The sequence below is a fragment of the Mastomys coucha genome, unplaced genomic scaffold (assembly GCF_008632895.1).
Source record: "Mastomys coucha isolate ucsf_1 unplaced genomic scaffold, UCSF_Mcou_1 pScaffold15, whole genome shotgun sequence".
Taxonomy (NCBI): Eukaryota; Metazoa; Chordata; class Mammalia; order Rodentia; family Muridae; genus Mastomys; species Mastomys coucha.
The window spans coordinates 139,814,333-139,823,457 of NW_022196897.1; positions in this window are offsets into that span (position 1 = coordinate 139,814,333).

Sequence of the window (9,125 nt, forward strand, 5' to 3'; positions counted from 1 at the left end):
AGAGAGAGAGAGAGAGAGAGAGAGAGAGAGAGAGAGAGACCAAGGCAACTCTTCTAAAGGAGAACATTTAATTGGGGCTGGCTTACGGCTTCAGAGGTTCAGTTCAGTATCATCATAGCAGGAAGCATGGCAGCATCTAGGCAGGCATGGTGCTGGAGGAGCTGAGAGTTGTACAACTTGATCCAAAGGAGCTCAGGAGGCTGGACTGGAAGGGGAATTCCAAAGAGAAAGATGGAACTAGCCTCCACCCTACAAGTCCTTCAAAGACCATCCTGAAGGAGAGGAACGTCACCACACATGGGAATCTTCTACTCATCTCCCCACAGAACCCCAGAGACACGTCTTCACCTTTGGGAAAGGCAGAGTGCACTTTTGTGAGCCATACAGTCTGCTCTCTAGTGTCCTAGGCCTAATGCTGAGTACAGCTCTCTCGTCCTCCAAACCTCTGGCTTCATGTTGCTTCGGTGGAGGCTGTGGGTAGTGGCTCATCCAGGGATGGCAACAACTTTCCAAGCCATTCCAAGCTGTCATCTCAACACCTACATTTTGCATAACCTTGTGTAAGCAGTGTTTTTCCTCCCAACCCCAATTCTACAGTTGACTCTTAAATGCCTGCATTTCAGCTCGGCACCTCTCCAAAAGAAGAAAAAACCTCCAAGGAGCAATAGTGACTGTATTAATACAGTCAAAAATCACCCCCAGACATCCATGTTCACTAGGGGTATTGAATCAAGGCTGCCAATAATAATAATTTTATCAATGCAGAAAAAAAACAAAAAACAAAACAAAACAAAACAAAACAAAACCATCAAGCCAGAATCACAAAGTTTTGAAACCACCTTATTTTCAGGGCAGAGTAAGTATGGATCAATGTTATTTTACATACAAAAGTGACACAAGAAAACAATCATAGTAAACAAACATGCACTCTTGGATAAGCTATAATACACTTATAGTAGACTGTACAGTTGGTGGTCCCCCAAGGGGTTCCCAAGTAGTATAGACTTTATGTTTTTCATGGTTGCGCAAATTGCAACAGAAATCTCAAATCTCATTTCTCCACATTCCTTACATCCAATCATTCCCTGCTTTCCTATGGCACAGCAGATAGCCAACAGAACTCCAGATTTACTGACAAGGCCTGTCACCCAAGTGGCTGTCACTCAAATGGCTAAAAAAGAGCACAGGTAGCTCCGAAGAGCCCAGAAAAGCAAGGCTAGTCACACAGATGACTGTTGACACGAAAATGATGCTTGAAAAGGACACAAACAGGAGTCTCTTCAGTGAGAAAAAAAAGAAGGGGAAAACTGTACTAGTCATGGGGAACTTACGAAGGGTCAGGCTTCGGGGCCAGGAGAATCCAAACACTCATGTTTTCTGGTCTACTGAATAAGATAGAAGGTAGCCAATGGCAGCTGAAGCTGAAAGATAGGAAACGGTGCCGGGAATAAAGTGATTACAACAGCTTCATGGGCTGATTAACTTTTCCTCTGTATCTGGGGTTGACTTGCTGTAATAAGTCTCACACCTGAAAGGTGTCTTTCTTCTAGTTGGCATGTTGTCAATTGTTACCAGAGATGTTAGGGTCAGAGCCTGAAAAATGCAAGAATGAGGGAGTTATAGAGGTTCCAGAAAGCAATCGGGGCCAGGTAATGTTTGGCTAGATTGTATTCCCTACGTGTATGTGGGTGTCCCTGCAAAAGCTATGGCTGACAGAGAAACAATCTGCAAGAGACATGAGGGAGATCTGATTCAGCAAGACTTAGTGTTCTGGCCTGGTCCAAACATCTAAAGTCTGACACGAGGTGGTTTCTTTCAGCCATATTTAATCACTGAACAGTTTTGGATAAAAAGGTTCCTGATGATAATTAACTCTTGTGTATAACAAAGCATAAGAGATGTTTCCATTGAAACTCTTTATAAAGTACATATGCCTTCTTTGATAAAGATGGGTTCTGTTGACTCAATAATAATGCCCCAAATAAGGTTCTAGGTAGGGAGAATGACTGAGGTAAACTTAATACCCTATGGGGGTCAGGAATGTCTTCATGCTAAGATAGCATACAAGCTACTCAGAGTGTTGTAAAGTACAGGTGATCTCTCTTATAAGAATGGATTTTATGGGCTGAGAATCGATGCTCAAGATCTGGGGATGTGGGTGTGGGGAGTCTGGGATAAATAAGCACAGTAGTTTGCGGGGTATGGGTGAAACCTGGATCTATAGAGAGCAAAAGACCTTCGGGTCATACACTACATCTATTCCCAGCATCTTGGGTGTAAAAAAGAAAAGTTAATAACTCCTTTGTTTGAAGAGGTAAGCCTGCGCGTTTAACTTCTCTTGTTTCTCGAGTGTGCACAAGGACCTCTGCTACAGCTACTAGGAGAGGTCGTTTTGTGAGGCTGTGAAGGTGAAGTTTCAGTAGAGACTTTAAGACACTGGAGATATTGTTAATGCGGGATGCTCACTAAGTAAAGCTGCAGGCATGGAGCAGCACCAACCCAAGAGAGAAGCTGTGCATGCTGCAGTGGAAGAAGCGGATGGCGGGCCTTCTCCAGGCTGCTGAGCTCAGAGGATTCTATCGTGAGTCCTAAATGTAGGACATGTAGCTGCAGGATTTGATGTTTGGTCCTGCTGTGTTTTGGTCTCGCTTTGTCCATTCTTTACTCACTATCTTTCTGTTCCTCCCCTTTGGCTGGGAGAAGTCTATTCTATGCCATTGTATATTGAAAGTATGTAACTTGAAAAGAAAAGAAAAAGAAAAAGGAAATGAAGGCAGCCAGCTGCCAACTTTTCCCACCACAGCGAGACACTTTACTATCTTTCACATGATTCTGGAATGGAGTCTCAGTTTGTGGTCGCAAGTCGCAGCCCACCTGAAAAGTCTGTGACATAGAGTGAGGTGCCTGGTAGGAAACTTAAGACATGTGACACCCCCTCTGATTTTTAGTTCTAAATTTTATATTTAGACATGGGAGTGTGAGACTCCAGAGGCCAGGGGTGTGATCCAGGAGTTCCTTATTGGCTGTGAAAGCAGCAGATGGCAGAAGGCAGATTCTCAGGGATCTCTTTGATATCCCTGGCTCCAGGGTGGGGACTGGAAAGCTGACTTAATGAGTGTTCATGTTGTTTGGATGCAGAGGGACAGGGAAACACAAACATTGTCTTTCTCCACCGATTCCTAGGTGTAGTTGGAGAAATGGAGGCTTGGGGGTCAGTGAGGGCACACGTCAAAACAGGTGACAGAGATGGTTTAGAATCCAAATATTTGATGCCCAGCTGTGAGACCAGCTGGATGTGACTGGCTGGCTTATGAAGATGCTCCAAGAATCCTCCCTGCTTCAAACCAAATGAGTCTATTCCCTGCCCCCATGTATGGGCTGACTGTGACAACTCCCTGTCAGCCAGCAGCCTGGCAGTGCCCCCAGAGAGTGACAGGGATAGTTCTAAGGAGTCTTGCCCTAAGCTTTGAGCTGACACTTCTCCCCCTGTCCCATCCAAATCCTGTTGTCCCATGCTGCCTGCGGTTCATGCCAACACTGCCACCCTCCTGGTCCCCGGGAATTCCATTGTCCTTTGTCACTCATTCCTTCTGAGGGAACCACTCAACCCACTTTGTTGGTAGTATCCTGGTAGTATCTTTTTCATGGATTCTAGCCATGTGCCCGTGTTCCTGAATGATTCTCTCCCCTCCTGAGCCAAAGAATCAGTCCTGATTGAGTATTAATTCCCCAAGTTCATAAGAAGGAGTGATATAGGTTGTGTCTCTGCTTCTTGAGGGACACTCTTGGTCTGGAAAACCAGTACAAAGCATGATGTCATCTGACCACTCCCAGCGAGAGATGAGAACTCCCATGTCACAAAGAAGAAACTGAGCTATGAAAAAGCCATAACTTTTCATGGCTATATGGTGCTGGATGCCAGTCAAGCCTCCTGACCCCAGAGGCAGGCTTGATGTTCATCCCAGAGCAGCAGTGGGCATTTTACAGGGAAGAAATCATGGCTCAGAGAGGCAAGTTGTACCTCACCTCTCCCGCCCCAGCTCCTGAATACCAGGAACAAAGCTGAGACTGGAAACAATTGCCCTGACTTCCAAGTACCTTCCTTTACTTCTAGGCACAAGCACTAGGGAAGAAATGTAGATGTGTCAATCTGAACAGGGTCCCTAGGAGGTGGGTGACGCCAGAAACCAGCAGTTCTTGTCACATCAGTGGTCCCCAGAACAATCTTCCTTGGAGTGATGGAAAACCAGATGGCAATGGGGATGTTTGTACTGTGGTCTGGACACTCTTCCCTTGGAGGCCCTCTTGGTCCCTAATGCGTGAGGATGGGGATGATGCCTCCTCAGCAGAAGATGAGGTGTGTCAGGGTAGCAGCGAAGAGTCAAGACCTTAGTTCATTTCTTTTAGATAGGATCTCACTAAGTAGCCCAGGCTGACCTTGATCATCCTGCCTCAGTGTCCATGGTGTACTATCACTTAGAAGTATTCTTTATCCTTTCCATATGGGTGTGTGTGCACACTTGTGTTGCACGGATGTCTAAAGGCATATTTCCTTGCTTTTGTCTCCATTTTACAGATGAGGGACTGACGCTTAATCAAGTCAGTCAACACTGATAACAATAAGTAGGGGAATCAGTACCCATGGAAAATTAAATTTCTTCCACGTTATGCCATAGACCCCATAGGGGGTTGGAGTAGCATGATGGTTAGTTTTTAATGTCAGCCTGCCAGAACTTAGAATCTCCTGATAAGTGATTGCCTTGAGTAACTGCCTTTATCAGATTGCCCCATGGGCATGTCATTGGGGGATTGTCGTGGCGTTAGCTGGTGTAGGAAGACACAGCCCATGATGAGTGGCACTATTCCCTTCGCAGGCCTTCCCACCACCTCCTGCCCCGGGGAGAACTATGTAGGATGACACTAGCTAGCTCACAAACAAGTGGGCGACACGGGTGCATTATTTCGCTCTGCTCTTGACTGCAGTTGTAATGTGACTGACTGTTGAAAATTCTTCCCTTGGCTTCCCCTCAATGATGAACTGTAATCTCGAATTGTAAGCCAAATGAACCCTTTTCTTTGCTAGGATGCTTGAGGTTAGGATGATGTATCACCTAGGACAGAAGCGAAGTCAGGGCAAGCAGGGATGGATGCATGACACTCTTTGTAGGTTCCTCACAGAGAGAATTAAGGGAAACTATTTCCAGTGTCTGAATACTCCAGTGTTCCTTCCCAAGACCCCCACTTTCAAGTCTGGCTCCTCCATTCCTACCTTCCCTCCCACAAACATCCCTTCTCCTTCTTCATGGAAGGCAGATCTATCCTAGTCTCTTATCCATATGCAAGCACATGGCTGGGAACACTGGCCTTCAGACTCTGAACAAAGGATGGGGAGTGAGCCGCAGTAGCTAAGAAGGTCAGCCAAGTGCCTTCCAGTGTGCTTTCAAACAAAGAGGAGCATTGTGAGTATGGCTGCTGTTGATCTGTGTTTGAGAGACAGATTCCGATAACAGCTTATCATGTGCATCCCGGAACAGCCACAGTGTTGAGCAACTTTGCTCAGAGAAACACTTGTGGCTCTCACTTGGCAACATTCTGCATAGAAAGACATTTTTTTGGAAAACATTTATATCACTAACAATGACAGTGTTAGGCCTCTGATGGGCACTGAAGTCCCACTTTGTCTGCCAGACAAAAAGAAATGAATGGGGAGAGAGCTCTTTCCAATTCCTTTGTGATTAAGTACTATTAAAATTGTATTAATGAATTATATGTGCTTCTAATGATAATAATCTGAAAGATTGTGGTTTTTTTTACACTTTCAGATTTTATTTATTTTGTGTGTGGGGCGGGTATGTGTGTATAGAAGAAGCCCGTGTGCCACAGTACTCACGTTAGGTGTCAGAGAACACCATACAGAACTGGGTCTCTTCTTCTACTATGTGGGTTCTGGGGATTGAACTCACAGAGCAAGGCTTGGTGGCAAGAATCCTTACCCACTGAGCCCTCACACTGGCCCAAAGAATTTTTTAGATATTGAATATATTAAGGAAAAAGGAGATTAAGAAAAATTTAATCGAGATTTGTGATCCCTCCCTCAATTTCTTCCTTGCCCCCTCCTTCTTTGATTCTTTCCTTCCTAGGGTCTTCCTTTGTAACTCAAGATGGCTTCAGATTCCCAGTTCTCCTGTTGCCTCCAGGGTGGTAGGTTTCAGGAGTGTCCTCATGCTTGGCTCAAGAGGCATTTATATAATACATAATACATACATACATACATACAAACATATATGCATTCATTCATACAAACATACATGTGTCATGTGTATTTGTGTGTACTTTTATATGTATATGCATGTGTATGTATACCTGTAATTTCTCTCTCTCCCAGATCTCTACCTGATAAGACATGTATTTTTGGTACAGGAAAGTCCTTGCTTGTCTGACCTCTTCCTCCTCATTGTTCATCCTCTAACACAGAAGGGGCATTTCCCACCCCAGGACCTTTGCACATGCCTGGATTACTTATCCTTCCTCCACATAGACTTATGTTACTCTTTTGTTGTTACTTTCTAAGTGATGGCTTCTTTGACTTCTGTAAACTCAAATATCTCTCCCTCCCCCCAACTCTTTCAAGCCTCTGTATTATCTTCTCTCCACTTAGCACCAGACTCATGTGGCATATATTTATTTTGTTTATAATTAAGTCAGAATGCCAGCTTTATGGAAATAGGAGTTTTTAAGTCAGTTTAGTTCACCAGTGTCTCCTGCACCATGCCTGTATCACTCATCAAACTGTGATGAAATGAACTGAAAAGTGAATAAAAGAGGAACAAGGAGTGAGCTTGCCCAGCAACAAGCCTTTGTGGATGAATGGACATTACTAGGACTGGAAATCCGTAGGGAGCAAAGCAGTTTCAGGGAGACAGGAGAGCCGCCATCTTTCTGACTTCAAAGGATGCGCCCACCTGTTTTCAATTGGATGTTGGTGATGATGGAGCTATTAGAGTGTCCAGGCTCCATTGGACACATTTGTAAATGTAAGCCAACCTGGAAGTTGTGGTCCTGTGATGCCTTTGTCTACAGTCCTCCGAAACGATTAAAGTTCACTACATTTGAGATAATAGTGTAAACAGGTAAGCATCAGGCCCTACAAATAAGAACTGCTCAGGGCTGGCCACCAAAACTTTAGTATAAGATGGCATACCTTTGGAAAACTGCAGATTCTACTAAATTGGTTACTCACAACTCATGAGCCAAGTGCACTGTGCACACATGGGACCAATGGGAAGTACTGGGTGCATCCATAGCAGACTTGATAACTACAATGGAATATTATATGACAAGGAAAATGAAGAAACCATGGCTGTATAATACACAATATGGATGAATCTTACAAAAACAAAGTGGAATGAAAGAAACTACACCAAAGGGCACATGCTGTACCCTTTCACCCAGGGAACACAACAGAGCAAGAGAAATGGACCTATGGTATGAGATGTCTGAGCAGCAGTTATCCTTAGGGATGGTGATAGGCTGGGAGGGGCTTAAGTGAGAATTATTCAAGGCTCGGGATAGGGAAGATTGATAATGTTCTGGTCCTTGTTTGGATTTTGGTTCCAAGAGGAGTTGGTCTGCCAGGGTTGTCAGAAGCAAGAGTCATGGTCTGGTGGCATTTTCCTCTTCTTCTGGAAGCAGAAGTCGGCGCTCAAGACTTGGGTTGACTCACTTCAAGCCCACTCTCCTTGGATTGCTAATAGTCATCTTTCCCCTGAGTTGTCTCTCTATGTATATCCTAATACTACCCACCATGTGTGTGTGTGCATGTGTGTGTCTTCTGCTTGACAAAGGTGTGATGAAAATTCAGGTAGAGACTGCCATAGCCACAAAGCTCAGGCAGTGCTCCAGTGTGTGCCTCTCAGGAGGCCTCATGCAGCAGGGCCTGCCTCCTCAGCTCTGACCATTTTCAGCCTCAACTAAGCAAGACTCGTGATGTCCAGGACCTGAGGCCTGGTGCCACCCTCTCTGGTGGAGATGTTTTTCTTCCTCTTGCACAATAAGTGGTGAGATAGGCCCATGGACACACAGAAGTCTGCCAGCCTCGTCTAGCCAGCTATGCCTGGTCATACACCCCGTGGAATACCTTGTGACTGGTTCCACCCATCCTAGGACTGTCACAGGGCTCAGACCTTAGTAGGCCCTGAGGCCTCAGCACAACTGAAGGATGTTATTCCTTCCATGATGGAAGAGGCATTCAGCCTGTAACTCTCCGCATATAGACAACACCATCCGCCGTAACTAAAACAAAGAGCGAATCCGTCAAAGTCCACAGTTCTGGCAAAGTCTCTAAATGGACTAACCTTGCTTTTTGGCTTCTGTAGTTCTGCTTCTGGCTAACTGTTCTTGTTAACTGAAGTATCCCAACTCAGAACATTGGTTTGGTGCCTAAAAGTTCACCCTGGGAAAGACTTAGGCTACTCTGGGATCCCCAGCACCCGGTGTAGTCACTGGCCCGCTAACATAGACTTTCTATTGGCTTAATCCCACATCCAAGCAGTCTCCTCTGGTGAATACCCCACAATGGGAACATTCTTAGGTCCCTGGAGTCCTCACAAGACTAGAAGGAGCTGTCATAGCCTCTCGCTTTCTCACAGAAGCAACGGCATGTCCCTCTGACATCCAGGTCTGTCCCCAGCACACCCAAAAGAGAAAGAAAGACATAACAGCGCAGGCTGTTTGAGAGTTCATGCATCCTCTCAGGGTTGTGTGAGCAGAATTCTGAGGCAATCTCAGGATCTCTCTCAGGAATAGCTAGATCTTTACAGGAGGGGACAGTTTTCTCCATTGCCAGAAACTCTCTCCCAGCATAGGGACTCCCGAGAGCTTATGTGGTACCTGGAACAGATTGCGATGGATGGTTAGGGTACTCCGGGGAGTCTGGCCAACCTAACACTCTTCTTGATGCTTTGCAGACATTCAAACAGAGCAGAGACACAGCCACTCTCACCCCCAATCACACACACAGACACACAGGAATTGACCCCCCTATGGACACACAGATGCATTTAAGCCAGCCTGGATATTTTCAATTTCAGGAAGTCACATTCCTGCCCAAGTCACTGATATGCATG